This window comes from Marmota marmota, unplaced genomic scaffold (genome assembly GCF_001458135.2).
Source record: "Marmota marmota marmota unplaced genomic scaffold, marMar, whole genome shotgun sequence".
Classification (NCBI taxonomy): domain Eukaryota; kingdom Metazoa; phylum Chordata; class Mammalia; order Rodentia; family Sciuridae; genus Marmota; species Marmota marmota.
The window spans coordinates 9,624,124-9,644,294 of record NW_026000174.1 but is presented as its reverse complement, the minus strand read 5'-3'; the positions used below and the strand labels follow the sequence as shown (position 1 = coordinate 9,644,294).

At 45.4% G+C, this 20,171-nt stretch overlaps 1 protein-coding gene across 22 annotated transcripts in view; it reads right to left on the bottom strand.

Annotated features, from left to right (window-relative positions):
* Positions 1-20,171, bottom strand: part of Tenm4 (teneurin transmembrane protein 4) — a 2,842,490-nt gene that overhangs the window by 424,942 nt on the left and 2,397,377 nt on the right. For 2 of the 22 annotated variants that reach the window (XM_048789157.1, XM_048789156.1), the window contains one exon: positions 10,105-10,201. The exons of the other annotated variants lie outside the window; for them this stretch is intronic. The gene's annotated coding sequence lies outside the window, so the exon portion shown is untranslated. The remainder of the gene's footprint in view (positions 1-10,104; positions 10,202-20,171) is intronic. 22 annotated transcript variants of the gene reach the window in all.

Sequence of the window (20,171 nt, the reverse complement as noted above, 5' to 3'; positions counted from 1 at the left end):
TGGATCATACAGTAATTCTGTTTTTTCTTTTTCTTTCTTTCTTTTTTTTTTTTTCGGAATTACCATACACCTATACCATTTTACCTAATCCATTTTTAGAGAAGATAAAATGGAGGTTCTGAGGCTAAGCGGTGTGCATGAGGTCACACAGTTAAGGAAGTGGCAGTTGGATACACTCTGGGTCAACGTGTCCAATTGAGTTACAATTCCCAAAGCCAGGGTTCAGACAGGCAGCAGAATCACACACCACACTTCTTAACTATATAGATTTTTGGACTTCCAGGTCTAGAGAAATAGAATCATTAGGAAAGTGGCCCAGGAGTCGGTATTTTTAGAGCAACTAGAACCAACAAGCAAAGGAACCAATAGAACCCTGGTTGGTGGGTTTTCTGGTGGGTGTCTAGGTTTGGTAATCATTATTTATGATTGTGATACTTTTTCATTTTCCTCCTTGCTGTTATCCAAATCGCTGTCATTACCAGTCCATACCAGATCAGCTTGTGACATACAAACATCTGGAAGCAGTGGGAACGTAAGGGTCACTCAGGAAGCCTCCACACTGCACACGCTCTCCAACAACTGCTGGCTTTCACAGGGCGACACATTCAGTATTCTAATCAACAAGGCATCAGCCAGGCGCCTGCCCAGACCTTTCTTATATTCCTGACTAACACTCATTAAGCAGCCCAAGTCAATGCGTTCCTGAGTAAGTGTGTGTACAGGCAGGCTGTTAGTATTTCAACCTCATTAGTGAGTTGAAGCCCTAAGAGGCAATAGCCACAGCAGCCCCTTGTCCTATAGGGTGAGTTTCTTCACACCCCCATGCCGCCTGCACACCCTTCTGACTTCTCCCAACCATCCTCTCCAGATTTGCATCTCCTACTGGGCCTGGATGAAGGCACAGAACTTCCAAGGCAGTGAGTCCAAATGGCTGGATAACCAGCTCAAGTAAACAGGCTGCCTGTATCCCAGAACCGACTTTGAATTATCTACCTCGGCCTGACATGCTCAGCTGGCACCAGGCCACAGGCCCAGCTCCCTGAGTCCAACTGTCTGGGTCCCCTCCCCCATCAATACCCTTGATAAAAGCCAGACAAGGCTTTGGGGCCTTGGGAAAGAGGCATCACAGACAATCTTCCCAGCACAAAGCCCTCATTGTTGGAGGAGGAAGGCATGGGAGAGGCAAGGGAGTGCTTATCTATTGTCAAGGATGGACAGCTGAAAGGACTGCAGTGAAAAATGACCTTTTAAACTAACAGATGGGGGAATATGCAAAATATGTAACTAGGACCATCTCCTTCCCTGCAACAGAAATAGCTGGGACCTTCTCTGCAAATGCTCTCTCACACATTGACACGTGCACACACTTATTATTGTGCTTAAACTTGATCAAGAAACAAATGTTAAACACACTCATCCATTCATCCATCCATTCATCCGTCCACTCATCCATTGCTTGTTTGTTTATTCAAACATTAATTTAATGCCTATCATAGGCAAGAACTATGCTGGAAGAAACAATAATGCAGCTCAGAGATTTCTAACTGGGGAACACATCATTGCTGGCAGGATTTGGGAAACTCTCTGTTGTCTCACCAAGTGTTGACTATATATGAATCAATATCTTGCACAACATAGGGACTATTATGATGAGTACACATGGATGTAAAACATTACTGAATTCATCACAGCTTTCTGTCATTGTATATTTTCTCAACAATGAAAGTAAAAAGAATAAGTGCTAACCACTAGGAGATTTGGGACATGCTCTAGGCAAACAGTAGTGCAGACCCACAATGTATGGATTCATGAATGGAGATGGCAGATAATAACTGCAATCACCACTACAGTTACTGACTGCATGACCTTCTATATGTTGGGCATTACTCTAAGTGCATTGCTTGCTAATCTCCAAATAAATCTAGAAGAGAGCCATGGTTATTATGCTATTTTGCAGATGAGAAAACAGGCATGGAGAGCTTATGCAGCTTGCTCAAGGTCACACATGAGTAATGGAAGAGCTGAACTATAAACTCAGGAACAATGGCTCCAGAGTTAGTGCTTTCAACTATGTCATCATAGGCATGATCATATTGTCCAAAACATCTTCATCTAAAAGACGGGGAGACTGAGATTTAGAGAGGCCATATGACATGCCCAGTGTCATAAAGGGAGTTCTTGAGGGAGCTGGGGTAGGAACTTAGTTTTCCCGTCTTCTGTTCTAGTTTCATTTTTGTTTAAGTAAGCCAGACATCATCCTAAGTAGAAGTGAAAAATATCTGGGCTTAGGGACAAAAGAAAGGAAGAGGACGCTGGAGCTCAAGGTAAGATAAATGCGGCAAAATAACTGGGGCCCAGTTATCTTGCCCTTACTTTGTCTAGGATTTCATTTGGAGAAATTTTTGACACATGGAAGGAAGATTCAGGCTGTACTGAAGGGGTTCGGGGCTCAGCGCTCCCAGCTCACTGAGCTTCATTTTACGTACAAAAGAGCATTCCTTGCAGCAGCCCTGTTCTTCCTGGCTGACACAGACTTCATTTCTCTCTAATTAGCATCTCACAGCCACAGTGCCAGGAAACACCAGGAATGAAGGCCTGTTCCTCTGAGCAAGTGGTGTCCAATTAAGCCCTAGTGATCTGTCTTTGGCCACTACAGCCACGCCAGACTGAGAGGTTGGCTCAGGAATCACCGTTTGTTGGAAGACAGGTCTTTGGGAGACAGCAGGTGTCCATGGGAAGAGTCTGGAGTCTAACAATCCTGGATAGGAATTCTGCATCTATTGGACACTGACTGTGTGACCATGGATAAATTTCCCAACTACTCTGAGATAAGTTTCTGGATCTATAAACTGAGGATAACACCTTCCGTGTTTATGAGTGAACATATGTAGAGCACTTGGCACATTTTTGCTCTGAAAAAATGATGGTATAAGAATAGATTAATGTTATCCAAACCCTTTATCATTGAAGAACCACTTTTTATTTTCCATAAAGAAAATCTAACATAAAATTCCAAGGTCTAAGAGAGTGAAAGGGTGGCTGTTGGGTTGATGGGGGTGGAGGGGAGTTGGGTCTGCCTATCTTTCCCTTTTCTTCCCACAGCAAGCCTTGGGTTTCCTCCAGGGAACACAATTTGACCAAATGATTGCTAGTCCCCTTTCCACTGTAATTAAGAAAAAGAAAGAAAAGAAATAAGAAAGGAAGAAAGGAAGAAAGGGAAGAAGGAAGGAAGAGAAGAAAGGAGGAAGAGAGTATGCTCTTGTTCATGTTTCGGGGAGGAGGCTGACATTTGTTAGCATGGTTGCTAAGATGGACATGGTTGCTACCCTCTTGGGCTTATAGTCCAGTAGAGAAGTCAGAGTCTGAATAGCTAACTGGAAGACTGACAGGTAATTTTTAAAGGCATTTTTGTCTCCCATGGGAACACAATGCAGGGGTTCTGATTTAGCTTAGTGGTCAGGAGTTTGGGGCTTAGAAGATAAGGTGAAAGAAGACAGCTGCTTGCATTGTCACGCAGTACTGAGAAGGGATTGGCCTCATGACATTTTGGAGAAGGCATCACTAGGTCTTGCTGACTGATAGCACCCTTCATTGTCATCACCCTATATCCTATCAAAGATGATACCCATGCTTCTGCCTGTAAACCAGGTGGCAGGCTGAAAGTAGGGGTTTAAAGAACAAGCTTCCACTAGCTCCATTATCAGTTCTAACAAGATCCCTCCTGTGCCCTGTGTCCCTACTTACACAACTGTCCACCATCCCTCTAGGGAGACCAAGGCAGGAGGGACTGATTCCCACCATGTGCCAGGGACAACATTAAGGTCAGGAGAACTCCACACAGCCTACAAAAGCATCTGTAGGCAGAAGTGTTTCTGGAAAGTGCAGCATCTGCTTGCAGTAAGTTAATAATAGATGTGCTGGAGTCCCTTGGAGGTGCTTACCCAGCCTGTGTGGTTGAGCACAAGAACCAGGAGTGAAACCAGAGCCTTCCTCCCACAGCCCTGGCTACCAAAATGAAGAAGCTTCATCCGGGTTCTTCCCCATGCTGAGGGGGAACCAATGGGGAGACTACCATGCTCAGGACCCAGACAAAGGCCTTGGAGGCAGCCATTGGAGGGAGCCAAGATAAGACAGGCTATGCTTCCACAGAGCCCCACTTCAGCCAGGTCCTTTCCCAGACATAGGGACACATTCCATCCTGGGTGCCCTGTATTAAAAGGTTAAGGCGACTTTTCCGAGAAACCAGCTGGGAAATAACAGAGCTGGGATCCACACCCACACTGTCTGGCTCATGCCCTTCGACCACGCTGCTCTTGCTGCCTCTTGTTGCCTTCTCCTAAACTGTTAAGATGGGGGAAGGGAATCAAGAGAGAGAGAAGATGCTCTGTGAAACCGCTAGATGTCCCCTGAAGTGTCACGGGCACATATACCCTCTGTCTCCTGCCCCTGCTGAGACCTCTTCTCACCAGGCACACACGGCAGCCATTCCTCCATTAATCAACCTTCACCTGGGAATGTACAGTGACCAGACCTGGTGCCTAGGCTCCGACTGGGCCTTGTATAGTGGGAGCACAGTTTCCCTTGCTGGGGAAGCCTGTCCCCTCTCCTTGCTTAGAGCTCCAAACCAGCCTTTAGGCCTTTCTCCAGGACAGAATTTACCAGTGGAAGAACAGAGGGATCTGAATGACAGGTAAAAGGGGGTTCTGGGGCAAATGATTTTGGGAAACATTAGACTTCTCGCTGCAGGCCTGCTCGGTGCCTTTAGTGTGCTGCAAATGGCCTTGAGATCTACCAAAAGGGATTCAGTGTGCAGTGTCTCTGAGATCACTCAATAAGGAAATCTTCCCACTTAAAAAAATAAATAATTTTGTAGTCTTGATGTATCACAGAACACAGTTGGGGACATCTTGTCCTAGAATAATAACTACTATGTCCAGTTTGTGTTGGGCTTTGACTATTGGCCCACTGGCAGGTATGTGAGGCTAGGGACTCTCTTCCTCCTCTATCCAGCTCCTGAGTTCAGCCTGGCCTACATCAGAATGGGCCTCTGAAGGTTTTCTCCAAAGATGGCATAAGCGAGTGCCATAAAACAAAATTCTAGGACTGCACCAACATTCATAGCAGTGTCTGCCTGCATCTCTTATTCTGTCTCCAAGGGGACAGGCATTTCCTGCCTCTGAGTCTCAGGCAAGCTTTCCCCGTCCCCTGGACACTCCTTATTGGGGACGGAGGCCCTTCATCTGCTCTGCCCATCTCTGTTGCACCATCCCCCACTTTTCTGCACATACTCTCTCCACTATAACTCCTGGAACTGCAGGCAGTTTCCAGAAGGTGAATTGGTGGCCGGTCCTTAGCAGCCTTACCTGTGCACCTGTGTGGGTGGGGATGTGACCTGAGTTAGGAGCTCCCATGTATTTGTGGTGGGTCATAAACAGGACAGTGGCAAGCCACTAATGTCATCTACCTTCCTACTAACGATGTTTCCAGGTGCTAAGCCACTTAAAATCTGCACAACACATGAAGAACTGACCATTTGTTTGAGGAGACAAATATATTTCACCTGATTTAAGCATAATGTGATTACACACATATCGAACGTTTCAAGCTCAGCGGCAGAGCACTTGCCTAGCATATGTGAGGCACTGGGTTCAATCCTTAGCACCACATAAAACAAATAAAATAAAGGTATTGTGTCCATCTACAACAACAACAACAACAACAAAAACACACACAAAAAGAACCAAAAAAAAAAAACCCCAAAAAACAAATTCAAACATTACATGGTACCCCGCTAATATGTACAACTTTTATATTTATGTGTATCAGTAAAAAAGATGAATAAAATCTGCACCACAATTCCCTCTTCTGGGAAGCTCCACCTGACAGAGACAGGGCTGCATCTCACCTTGTTTTTGTGCCCTGGGAGCCTGGAGGCCCTCATCCCCCCAGAAGAGCCTGCTGAATGGACTTACAATTCTGTAACAAAGCAAAGCACAAAGGCAGCACAGAAACATCACTTCGCTGGATCTTAGTCTCCCAATGTGTTTTCTTCAGTTTTCCAACTTCTGAAACCATCACTCAGCGTTGGCACAACAGGCCTTCCACACAAATGGAAAAGTGATTGGTACAATGGTGTTTCCAGAGCTCTGAAGGAAGCAGATCAAGACGGAAGAAGCAGGAAGGAGGAGGGAGGGGATGTGGGGAGCTGGAACCAGACCACTACAGAGGTAGCTGGGTTTCTGATTCTGCCGTCTGTGGGTGGGAAAACAATTGCTCCCCTTGTATAGGGCTGCCTCTCAAAGATCAGGATGCCAGCCAGAGCCTCCCCATCTGAATGCACCATTCTGCTCTTCCCCACAGGTGGTAAGTCCTGCAGCAGGTTCAGTAGCAGCAGGACACCTAGAAGCTTCTCCCTAGTTCTGTGCTTCTCTCAGCTCTGCTCCTAATCCCTCTTCTCTAGGTCTCAGACTCCTCTCCTCAAAAGCAGAGGGTTGGATCCCTCAGTGGCTCTTGTTTTCTCCCCATGACACGGTGAGAAGTGCACTGGACATGTTGGCATAAACATTCACAGTTAGGAGATAGGTAACCCAGGTTTCACTTAACAAGGCTGAATTTACGACTGGCTCTATGTTCTCCTCCATTATATTGATTTATAAACTTTTATTGAAGTATAACACATATAGAGGGTACCTTTTATAATTGAACAGCTTGATATATTTTCACAAATTGAAAACACCCACGTAAACAGACCCAGATCAAAATACAGAACAATCCCTAGGAAGCCCCTTCATGCTCCTTTTGCCACCCCAGACCCTCCCTTAAGGGTAGCTACTACCAGGACTTCTCACAACATGCTTTGTTTGGCCTGTTTTTGTTCTTTATCAAATGTAGTTATAAAGTATCTTTGTGCCTGGATTTTCATTCAAGTTTATGTTTCTGAGGGTCACCAATATGGCTGTGTGTAATATCCCACCATGTGAATATGCTACACTTTTAAATCCATTCAGCTGCTCATGGCCAAGTGCTCTGATGCACATATGTGTGCGTATCTCATGGGTTTATATCATGGAGTGGAACGGCTTGTGTGCATATGTTCAGCTGTAGTTGATATGGCCAAACAGTTTCCCAAAGTCATTATACCAAATTCTATCTCACCCAGCAGTGTGTGAGGGTTCCAGTGGTTTAATGTCTTTGCCAACACCGGGTAAAGTCGATCTTATTCCTTGCAGCCTTTTGGATGGGTGCATAGAGGCATTTCATTGTAGTTTTAATTTGTGATTCCATGGAGAATAATGATTTTGTATGCTTTTGGATATTTTGATATCCTCTTTTGTAAAGTATCTGAGTCTTTTGCTAATTTTTCTATTAGGATGTCTGTCTTATAAGAATTTCTTCTTTTTTTCCTCCTATATAGATTTTGGATAAGAAATCTCTATTGAATACAATGCAAATATCTTTGCTCACTCTATAGGTTACTCTGTTTCACTTTACTTAATTATCATCTTGAACCACCAAATTAATTTCATGACCTGCAAATGGATCCTAACCCATAGTTTGAAAAACACTGCAGTAGACAATTGAGCAGTCTTTCCTCAGTCTGGACACCCTTGAATGAGGTATCATTTCTGGCCAGTGGCATCAAAGTAACTTTTAGCTGGATACTTCAGTATCCACAGTCAGTAGCCATCTGGAGAACAAAGCCCATGTTAGCTATATTTAATTTTTAAAAAATCCTGTTCTGTACCTTAAATGACAGCATTTTCCAATTCTCTTGGATTTAAAATTTGCTAGCCTCACAGCCCTGATTGAAAGAGGGGACTTAGAAGGATATCTGAGGTGTAGGGTCCCTCTTTTCTGGCTTTCAGAAAAGCCAGAGTTGTATTTGCCCACATGGACTCTCCATCTACTCAGGTACCCGGGTACTCAGGGGCAGGGTCTTGAGGAAGTGCAATACTTTCAGGGGATCTTGGTAAAAAGATTTATCCAGTAGATTAAGATGACATTCCCTAAACTCTGGCAAGAAGAAGGCTCTCCCATGTCCTGGGTACTTTCTTAGTGTGAAGGGTAGAATCAATATAGGGTCCTCCCATTACTTTAAAGTAGCCCTTTTCACAGACTGTAAACTTCAAGAAGGCAGGAACTGTACCACTCTTATCAAATAGGGTAACCAAGGTCACACAACTAAGCTAAGTGCACCCAGTTTATCATAGAGCCAGATTAACTGGTTTGATGGCCCATGTTTTCATTCCTGTGTAATACTGCTGACAGGCAACTAGCACTGTGTAAAGAGTGATCATATTCAAACGAACATACAGACACACACGCATGCACATGCACATACACATGCTTAGACACACATGTGCACACACACAGTTGGGTGCCAGGACAAGCCCCCCGCCCCCATACACACACACTGACATTTTACTCAGAATTTTGTAGGTTGGAGTCTGCTGGTTCATTACACACTTAATTTCTGCATTTGGACCTCTCCCCTGATGTCCAAAGTATCGAAATAGTACATATACACAAATAACACAAAAACCCATTAAATTGTGGGGCATTTATAGTCACAATCAATTGCTTATCTGATGCTCTCAACCAGTCTTCTGAACAGATATCAATATGTGATGATTGACAAGTTCCCCCAGGCTGGTGGTCCAGGAGCCTCATTCCAGGGACAACAGTCCTTGCTGTCCAGGTCTGGAGCTGTGGCAGTGCTAGCTTGTGGCAGAAATGCAGCTCTGCATACCCACTCTGAAAGTTTCCCCTTAACTATATATTTCCATAGCAACCAATCCCTTCTTGTCAGATTCTGAGAAGTAGAGCTTTAACCTCATGAACTTTCTGGAGTTGGGCTTACGTTTGGATGAGAGTTTATGGGATGTGGACATTTCTCCCCTATCCCTAATAAGCATGCCACATCTTATCTTTTCTCCTCTCATTAGAGCCTCTACCACCTCTTGTCCTCTCTTCTGGCTGAAGGTAAAGATTTCTATCACTGTAATAACAGGAGGGACTGCCATTTACTGAGCATTTCCTATCTACTGTGTACTATGTGCTATATAATATACTTACTCTAGTGCATCTCCATACGGATCTTTGGCACCATGTATTAACATCCTTATTTCATAAGTGAAGAAATAAATGCTCAGCAATGAGAAGTGACAGTGACAGCTACTAGTCAGCAAGTGATAGAGCTGGGATTGGACCCAGGTCCCACTGATCCCCAAGTCCTGGCTCACTCCAGTGCCTGGGACAGTGAGAAGCAGCAACTTCCTTTCTGTGTCAACAAAACCATCCTCTGGAGGTGCAAGGCACCTTAGGGATCATCTCATCCTACCTTCCTGGTTTGAGTTCAGAATAACAAAGTGACTTTCCTGAGGGCACAGAGAGTGTGGAGCTGGGGCTGGAACCCAGGCCTGCTTCTTGGGTTTACCTGCCTCAGATTCTCATGAGTCTACCTGGCAAGCGACAGTGGCTATGCTTGGGCTGTGTTCCAGGATGGCACCTCTGTTTTTAGGAAACATTGACTGGATTGGAGAGAAGGTGAGCAGAGCAAGATCTGTTCTTGAAGTGCAGCTATGAAGAATTACTAGAACAACAAGAACAAGAAAAGATCTCAAGGATGGACATGCTCTGGATGCACCACCATTTTTAGAACTATCTGATAGAGAAGAAATAGGCTTGGCAAGATGTGAGGAGGAGAAGATTTTTAATCCAGATAATGAAGAGCTCTTTAAAAGGCCTAAATGTGGGGAGACATCAACTTCGCTATCAGTCCTGGGAGCTTTCCAAGCACAGCCCAGGGCCCACAGGGATGTTGGTCAAGCTCTCCAGCATCCAGGAGGGAATGGTCCACACCTCTAAGACCCTTTTATCTCTAAGATTCCATGAGCCTTTGAAATGTATTAAAATAATTAGAGCAGTAATCCTGTATTCTTTGCTCATTGTTCTTATTTTAAAAACCCTTTATTATAAAATAAATGGAGATAAAGTCTACCTATTAGTGCATATTTAAGAGGTAGAGGGAAAAAAAGCACCCATAACATTAACTTAAATCATGAATATTCTCTGAAGTGTAAAAAAAAAAAAAAATCAACTCACTTTTCTTTAAATCTTCTTAAAAGGGTCTAAGAATAGTCCTTCAAATAATCCTTGAAGTATGCAATTTTAATTTGGACACATGGTAATTTCAGTCTACCTGTTGGAAGAGACAAGAGAGAAATCAGTCATTTTTTGACGAGGATGCTGATCTGACAAGCCGCAGAGAAGATTCAGGCAGCTTGAGGGGTGGGGCTGGGTGGGGGTGGGCAGGGGAGTTGCAGCTGAGCTTCCCCTAGGTGGATGGCTGGATTTTGAACTCAGAAGGTAGAGGCAAAGCAAGTAGCAACCAGCACAGTGCCTGGCACAAAGCAAATGCTCACTACAGAGGTAATGAGTGAAAGGATGGATGAACAGGTGTGAGATCTACCATCAACCTTTGATGCAGGAGGTACCTGAAGGCTCATCTCTTCAACTCCTAAGGAGAAATGGAGTTTCCAGGAACTGGGCATATCGTGAAAAATAGCAGAGAGACTTGTACATGGTGTGGGAAGTGGGTGAGGCTTGGAGCCAGCCTTACCTATGCCCAAATCCTGCTCTCCTACTTATAACTGCACAACTCCGGACTGGCTTTATTTGTCTTTACTGTTGTCTAGAATTGGATACTTAGTCCATTCAGTAATTTTCAGCCCTTTTATTTTTCTAATATAAGCATTTAAGGCTTATATTAACATTCCCCTCTAAGTGCTACCTTGGCTATAGTCCATAACTTTTTATATTTCTTTTATCATTCATTTATAAGTATTTGATAATTTCTAGTATCATTTCTTTTTGACCCATGAATTAGATACTAGTGTTAGTGTTTTTGCAACCACCTTTCAATAGGGGGTTTTCTCAAAAATAAATAAAAATAAATTAATGAATACCGTGTTTTCCTGTTATTGATTTCTGACTTAACTACATTGTAGTGAGAGAATGTGGTTATGTAGGAATCTGATTCCTTGAACTTGACATATTTTATGACTTAAGAGGTAGTTAATTTTTGTGAACACTTCATGTGTGTTTAGAATGTGCTTTCTCTGGAGTAGTCTTGGGCTGGTTTCCTTAGCCTTCCCTGCCCGTCCTTTTCTTCATCTGTGAAAGGGGCTGGGAGCCGTACATGTTACCTCCCTCCTATCACTTAACCTTGCACTCACCGACACAGAGGCTGTGCAAAGCCTCCTTCATTTCTTACCAGATTTATTCCAAGATTACAAAATCCCTACTGTTTTAAAAATACGACCACAGGAAATAATTTCAGACATAACCTTGGTAGGTTTGATTCTTGAACGGGGCGGGGGTTAGGTGCTGGGTGGTGGTGGGTGCCAGAATGTCAGTCCTGAAGGGGAGGAGATGTTTATGTCTGTCAAACAGACCACGGGGTTACAAAGGTCTCTGTACTAACCGAGGTCTAATATTCTTTATCCTAAATACAGCCCTTCCCATGACCTTGTCCCCTATCTCACCCCAAGTTCTTTTCCTCCTTCTTAGAGTTTTCCTGAAAGAGTTGTCTAGACCGCCACTTCCTCTACTCCCACGCTCTTCACAAGTCCCTGTGGTGTGGCTTTCACCCCTAGAATGTTCTCTTCAGAATAATAATGATGTTGTCACTGCAAATTCCAGACACCGCTTCTTAACCTGCAGTGACTTCTCTGGGTCATTTGCCAGCAGGAACCCCTCTCCCCTCTGGAAACTTGCCTCAACTTCTATACCCCTAGTCTCTTGACTCTTGTCCTTTTTCTCCAAGGACTTTTTCTACCTCATCTTTATATCCTGTGGTTTGAACTGACATTTCCATAATTTAATTAGAGTTACTTCAATAAAATAATAACCCTAAACTATCATTTATTAAGTGCATACTAAGTGCATGCCAATCCTATGTTAGACATAATTGTATTTCTCTTCATCTTCGCAATAACTACCTGCGGTCGGCATTATTAATATATCTGTTTTACAGATGAGAAAATAGAAGCTTAGAAGAGTTATATAATTTCCCCAGGATCACTTGGCTACCCTGTGGCAGAGCTGGGATCCGAACTACAATGCATTTAATTCAGAGCATGGGCTCTCAGCCATTGCGCTTCCTCATGCTTCCCTCCCAGATCCTGGCTTCTGTGACTCACCATCCTCCCCCAGCACCAGGCACTTCCTGCTTCCGTCTTGCTTCCCTCTGAGCAGAAGGCCTCTGTCCACACTGTGTACTCATTGTTTAAGGCTCAGTTCTGATGTCCCTCTTCCCACAAAGCTCTTCATAAGCCCAGTGAGTGCTTCCTGGCCATGGAAGCTCTCCAAATAACAAAACATCCATTCATCCCTCCAACCATGCACCCACCTACCCACCCAAGAATCTCACAAATACAGCAGAAGTATGTTTATCCAGAAGTCTAAATACTAAAACCATCCAAACGAAGCAATTGTTCCAAAGAATTTCTTAGTGTTTAGTCTTTGAAAAAGTATATCATACTACTGTTAAACTTGAAGAAAGTTTGTTAGAAGTCATGGTGCTTGGGGACAGGCTGTGCTGTGCTTGGCATTTGTGAATGTCTGATTGGTCAAGGACAGCTGTCCGTGTGATCTGGCCAGGAGAGTCTCCAAGGTTACTAGCCTCGGTCCCTTACCCAATCTCCACTTTCAAAAATCCTATTTACACATCAAGCTTAATGTAAATGCCTCCACATCCTTAAAATATTCCGATTTTCCTCCTCTATCAGACAGAAATGAACCTGGATCTGCATTCCAGAGTATCTGGTATCTCGGCTGTCATGAATCATTTCATCAGGTCCGTGGCTAGTACTGAAGTTTTAAAAGCACTTCAATACATTCATCACAGGTTTTACCTCCCAATGGTCTTTGGGCCTAGAAGTTGTATCCAATTCACCTTAGATATCTTCAGAGACAAGGCTAGTGCTAGACATATAGATGTCAATAAGCACCTGTTGAAATGAGATGACATTGGCTTTGAATGGGGGAGGGGGGGTCCAAAAAAAATCACTCAAACAAAAGCACCAGACAGTGTGTTAGGCAAAACATTTTAAAAGGGTGATAAGTAAATATGGAATCCTTCCATTTTCTCTCCACCCTCCAAAAAGATGAGGATCAGCAGATGGGGACCATGTTTTCTGAGGTTTCTAAAGGCCTCTGTTCTATGGCTCACAGACATGGTATGGTGGCCTCTGGCACTCTCCAGGGTGAGCTAGGTGTTTGGACCCATTCTAGTTTCCATAGTCCAGACATGAGAGTTGGAGCTTTGAAGATAGAGTAGTCCCTCAACTGCCTCCTTCTATAGAAGAGGACCAGAGGTCTAAGAGCTCCCAGTCCCAGGGCAAGAAGGGCTTTGCAGATGCATTTTTCTGTCCCCTCCTAGGACTTGCAAATGAAGCCTCTAGGAAATCTAGTGCTTTCTGAATCACTAAAAATAATCTCCCAGAAGCTTCATCTAGATATATCACTGCTGCAATTTACAGCGTCTAGAACTTCACATGGTATAATTAGCAAATGAATTACAATAATTTATTTTTGGTTTAAAAGCTCAAATGAACACGACCTTCCAGTGGAGTGGGAAAATAAGAGGCTGGGAGATAGCCACATTCCTTCTGCCCCTTCCAAGGCCACAATTTTAATGCTGGCTAACGTGCCTCTACTGATGTCCAGTGGACAGGCCACAGTAAAGGGACTATAACTGTGAGCTCTGGACTTCCTGGCAAATGTGACTACTGGAAGATAGCCTGCAACAGGGTCCATATCCACGCTTCAGTGACCAGCACAATGTCCAAAATCACCCTGTGGATGCTCAGGGAAACCCAAAGTTATTCACCTTGGTGAGAAAAAGAGCCACCCATTGATACAGAAGCAAGGCAAAACATGCCATAGATAAATTCTGTGGAAGATTCTGTTCCCTATGAATACTGGTCCCATCTTCAGGATGGCTTTCTACCACTTGCTTCACCACAGGGATAAGTTTATTGTGATGTCTCTGAGCAGCAACAGTAAAGGATGTTGCCAAAAGAGACACTGTCATGCAGCTAAGAGGGGACCAGACAGGAGTCAGAGAGGACCCGTGTTTGGGTTTTGGCTCGTTATGTGTGCCATGTGTAATAACCCCCCTAAGTCTCTTTTTAAAAAATGCTCACAATGAGTAACTACCTTACAAATTTGTTATGAGGATTAGATGAGAAAAATATATGAAAAGGGTTTCGAGCTTTGGAGATTCTCCTTGAGCGAATACATTTCCGCAGTAGCTCTTTCTGCTAAGGACTTTATCTGACCTATAGAATATTGCAGTGGGACCAGAGGCAGAATGGCTGAACATATAGGAAGTGTCCCCATTTCCTTGCAACTGCTAGGAGAGGCAGACCTCTCAGAGGAGTAATCTGGGGCTAGGAAAAAGGATTTAGACTTGGGTAAAGAGCATAGTCTTGCCTCCCCTCTGACAAACCCCTCCTGAAACCAGTCAATCATCCACCCAAACACCCACTGACATGGAGCCTGAATGAACATGGCCTGGGAGGGCATGAGGCCAAGGTGATGCTTCCTCCAGCTGGAGAAAGGGCATGGGCATTGTGTGAGTCTCTGCTGGTGCCAGACATGGGGCTGGGTCTTTCCCATGCCACGTAAAGTTACCCCTGTCATTTTGTGCCATGGCGTACCCTGGGTGAGGGTCTATGAGGTCTGTCTCACCAGTCCCTCAGAAGGAAGACCTGGGCCCTCATCTTCAGTCTTCCAGTTCTAGTGATCTTAGGTAAGTCACTCATTCTGGTCTGTTAGCAGTCGGGTCTGTTAGGCCAGGATGAGGATCCCAGGCCCGCCTGCCTCACCAGGTAGCGTTTACAACCAGAAAAATGGAGGCTGTGCCAAATACTGAAGGACTATGTTCCCCGCTGTTCAAGCCCCTCAAGAGCCTTTCATTGATCTTAAATAAACATTACATTTCTACTTTGGCCCCTGCCTACCTCACTGACCTTACCTCCCTGTCTGTTCCCCGATCCCTGAGCACCAGCCACACCAGTCCTCTTTCATGTCATTCTGCTCAGGGAGCAAAGGCTGTCCCCTCTTGGGGAGGACTCCTTCCCCTCCAGCTCTCCACTTGGAGTCACTTTCTGGGAAGGCTTCCTGGGCACTCCATACCAGGCCAGTTTCCTCCTAACCCTAACCCTAACCCTAACCCTCCATTCTTCAGAGCCCTGTGATTTCATCCTCATGTAAATGTTCAATGTCCCCCTCCCTGGCTTGAATGTAAGCCCTTTGGGCAGGCCCACTTTTGTCCTCCGGGAGCCAGGGACAGTGAACACTCATCAGTTTCTGTTTTGGTCACTGTTCTAGACCAGTGCACAGCACATAGCAGGGCTTCAGTCAATTCGTGTTGAATAAGTACATTTCAGTTCAGGCCAAATTCCTCCTGCTTCCTGAGGTGGGTCCAGCATGTCCCTCCTCAAGCTCTCCCTGTCCTTTCCCTGCTCCTGGGCCCTTCCACGTGCTATTTGCTACCGTGGCTTGGACATTACCTAAGCGAATAACTTATCTCCCAGGAGAGACCAGAGCAGTTTAGAGGAAGGCCAAGAGGAAACCAGAGTGGGTGGAGGAAAGGAAAGAGCTTGAGTCTGTGGCAGAGGGGACACATGGGGGCTTCTCATGGGGCCTGCTGATGGCCGACTTGGGGATTCTGCTTCACTACCTCTTTCTGGGGCAAAGCTTCCAGCCTGAGTCCTGGCTTCTTGGGCTAAAAAAATGCCATTTTCTCTCTCTCTCTCTTTGGCGTGAAACAAATGGTTAGCCATTAAGATGTAAAATGCAGCTGTCACAGTCCATAGAACAACAGACAGGTTAATATGGGTTCTTAAGAATGCTATTTCCTCGTATTAACCCCAGAGCAATGCAACCTATCAAGATAGACTGTGGAGTGCTCTGGAAACTGGCTGTTTTTCTCCTTTAATAATATTTGATGTTTAAATAATATTTGATGGTTGTTTCTGAGTCTGATAGTCTGCCTTTTCTGCCCCTTCCTTCCTTCCTCCCTCCCTCCCTCCCTCCTTCCCTTCCCTCCTCTTGTCCCTTCCCTCTTTCCTTCCTCTTTCTCTCTCCTCTCCTTCCTTGTTCTTACTCCAAGAATTTCTTGGCCTTCTTTTTCTCCCTGAAATCTGGGACTTAAACATGCAGATGTGGATCTGGGTCATTTCTAGGGTTCCCTGACCACCCCCCACTGCCGGTCTCCTTTCCATTCACCTCTTCCCCGCCCATCCAATCTACATGTCACCTACCACAGAACTAATTAAACTTAAAACATGTCTAAACTTTAAGCCTCTTTCTTAAGTTCTTCCCTGCATGATTCACATGGTGGGGTGTGAGCAGCTATGACCAGCCTTCCCAGCCAAAGCCAAGGGCTAGTGTGATCACTGTCCTGTGCAGGCTCCACAGGGAATGGCCTGGGGCCTGGCTCCACCCAACTGGCAGCCTAGGGAGGTGACCTGGGAGGCTGTCCTTCTCCCTAGCATTCACGGAACAGTCCTGTGTATTAGAGGTGTACTTGCTGGGCGCTTGTCAGCAGGGACAATGTGGCACTTGGCTCCCCTCTGGCTGCTGTTTCTATTGTGTGTGGTGCATACCCCATCTAGGAGTCATAGGGGGGGATAGCTGAAGGGAAGATCCTGGCATGACCAGAAATGATATGCAGTTCTTTGTCTCCTTGGCCCTCATCTCCCCAAGTAGTCCTTCTTGTCCTTGAAGACTCAGGAGAAGGTCACCTCCTCCTGCAAGCCTTTTTACCCTCTGACTGGCTCAGGGCCCGTCTTGTGAGCCTCTGCAGACCCTGTGCCTCCCTTCTGGCTCAGCTCTCATCTTTGTGCAATGGCCCATGTGAGCAGCACATGCAGGGTGTGCCTGCCTGCGAGGGGCGCTGGGCGCAGACCTGGAAGAGTCAATGCATGAATTAATCTGTGCATCACCTTTCCACCTTGCTCCAGAAAGAATTTAAGGAAGCACAAAGATCAAATATGCCCCCAAGGAGCTTAGAGTCTGGTGGCATGCCAGACACATAAGCATTATTATTATTATTATTATTATTTAGTATATAAGGGTTGAGATAATGTGATCTGGTTTGAGGGTTTGGGTGGGAGGGAGAACCTTCTCTCTGGTCTCCCCCAGGAATGATGTGGGGGGGATGCTCAGCAGATACTTATGGAATAAACAAGACAGGTTGGCAGGGAGGACCTGAGCAGGCCATATAGAGCGCGGATTTCAGTGAGGGAAACTGAAGGCAGAGAGGGGGCAGGAAGAGCTGCCAGCAGGCGGCAGTGGGAGAAGCAGACCCAGGACTTCACAGTGTTATGGGAATTCTAAATCCATTCACTGACTCAGGTAAGGCAGGCTGCCATTCCTCTCTCAGCCTCAGTTGCCTCACTTGTGAAAGCAGAAGGTTGAGCTGGGTGCAGAGGCACATACCTGTCATCTCGGTGGCTTGGGAGGCTGAGGCACAAGAATAATGAGTTCTAAGCCAGTCTTAGCAATTAGCAAAGACCCTAAGCAACTCAGAGAGACCCTGACTCAAAATAAAAATATAAAGGGCTGGGGATGTGGCTCAGTGATTAGGAGCCCCTGGGTTTAATCCCTGGTAACAAAAACAAACAAACAAACAACAACAACAACAACAACAACAACAAAAACAGAGGGTTGGAGTAGATGGTTATTGAGGGCTGTCCCAGCACAGGGATCCACATTATTACATCACATGCATGTGATAAAGCCATAGCTGGCTTATTCTGATACAAATTCAAAAGGCTACTCTCAGACAGAAGCTCTTCACCCATTGATTGAAGACACATGTGTGGCAAGCTGGGCCAGGCCTGAGGTCGCCACCCGTCCCCATAGACCCAACTTTTCCCTTGACCTGCTCCGCTGACTCTAAATACTGGCTGCCCCCAGCAACCAGCCCCACGACTCCTTCCTACCCTCCCTGACTTCTCGCTTGCTTTCTGTCTTCTATACCTCCATTCAACAAATGCTTTCAGTGTTCCCACGATGGGTGTGGTATAGTGGTAAAGATGCCCCAGGATTTTCCTCCAGGTACTCGGCGTTTCTTCAGTGTGCGTTGTCCATCTCTCCCTGATTCTGCTCAGGCTGTGCCTGCCCAAACACCCTCTCTAGAATAGAAGTTTGCAAACTTCTATTCCCAAGACCTTGCCCACAAATCCACAGCCACCTTTCCTGCAAACTGTCCCCTGACCTTCCCCTACTGGGGCCCCAGGGTCCCTTGTTTCCTACTGCAATCCCGCTATGCTGTTTTAGTGGGTTTTGTCTCTTGGCTCTACTACTGTGAATTCCAGGAGGTCTGGGGCAGAATATTTTCTTTATGGCACCCCAGTGGGCAACTCAGAAAGTACTCAGGGGACTGTGGCTGAATCAGATTGTCATCAAATCTTCCTGACCTGCACATTCTAGCTAGACCGGGCTCCAGGGGACAGACACAGTGCCCATCCCACCACTTGTTCTACCAGCAAAGCCTATGCTATCCTGTCCGGCAGCTTCCCTCTGCTGTCAGAGTTGGTTCCTCACTCACATGGGCCCCAGGGACCCTGGACGCTGCAGCCTGGGCTGTTTTCCTCTGCATCTTTGTCAAATCCCTACTTAGAATTTTCTGGAGACTTGCTGGAGAATGTGCACAATCCAAAGTAAGAATCTCTACCTTCATAACATTTGTACAAATAAAATAGACCTCTAGAATCTTTAGCCTTCTGACTATACTGGATGACTGTGGTCAGGTTCTTTAAGGAAGAGAGAATGGCTCCCCCAGCAAGGCTGTCCTCACACCAGCTGCAGACCTGGACAAGGTCCTGCCTTGCTTTGCACGAGAGAACAAGGGTTTGACCTTGGCTCTCTCATGCCAGCTGTAAGGCCTCAGCAATTTACTTATTCTCTCCAAGGAACTCTGGGTCCCCATCTCTTAAACCAGGGTTGAGATCAGCACCCTCCTGTTGTTGCAATCAAGATTAAATTCCAAGGACCCAAGACTCTTGACACATTGACTGTGACAGTGTCTTCTCAGCAAGCAGGAACTGGGAAGGTGATTGGAATGAAGTCATTCCTCATTGTAGTTTGCACTTCTGAAATTGATTTCACACATATTGTCTCAGTTGAGCCTCAAACAACTTGTGATATGTACAAATTATTATCCTTTTTTTTTTTTTTTGGTAGCAGGAATTGAACCCAGGGGTGCTTAACTGATTAGCCACAGAGCCACATCCCCGGCCCTTTATATTTTGAGACAGCATCTTGCTAAGTTAGCTAGGGCCTCACTAAATTGCTGAGGCTGAAATCCTCCTGCCTCAGCCTCCCAAGGCTCTTTGATTATAGGTGTGTGCCACTGCACCTGGCTATTATCCTTTTATTAAAGAGAAGGTAATCAAGGCTCAGAAATGTTTAGTGATTTGTCTCAGATCACATAGCCAGGAGACAGCTGGTTGTGCTGGACTCCCCAACTCTGACTTTAAATCTGGAGTCTTTGATGACCCCAGGCTACCGAGGAAGCCACTTACGTGGGTCCCCAATTGAGAGAGAAGAGCTCCTTCTCTGACATTCACATCTATGGGTCCCAAAATAACTCCACTATAGTAGGGATGGTTAGACTGGCTGCCACACAGCTGCCGCTCTGTGCGGCAGATATCCACCTTCCTTACACAAGCGTGAGGGCACGGATGTGTGTGTTCTCTGGGCCCAGGGAACCAGGAGTCCCCACACTGGTCTTCTGCTGTGGAGACCTTGGAAGCTATGGTTTAAAGGCTGTGGAGCTACAAGGTAGAAGGGCTGCTCTCTTCTGTCAACCTTACTGAGTTTGGGGGCTCTTTGTTACTATATCTTTTTCTAGTCTATCCTGCCCACAGTTTCCAGGTTCAAACTATTGACAGAACACCAGACAAACACCATAAGGAATAAAAGTTTATGCACAGTTTCTTATTTCTTCTTATCCTATGCACTAGGTATGAACTTCTGTAATTTGAAGTTAGGGAAACTGAAATTTAAAAAGAGTAAACAACTTCCCTAAAATAACTGTTTTCAAATGTCTTATTTCCTCACTTTTCGGCACTGCTTTTGTCCCTGGTTCC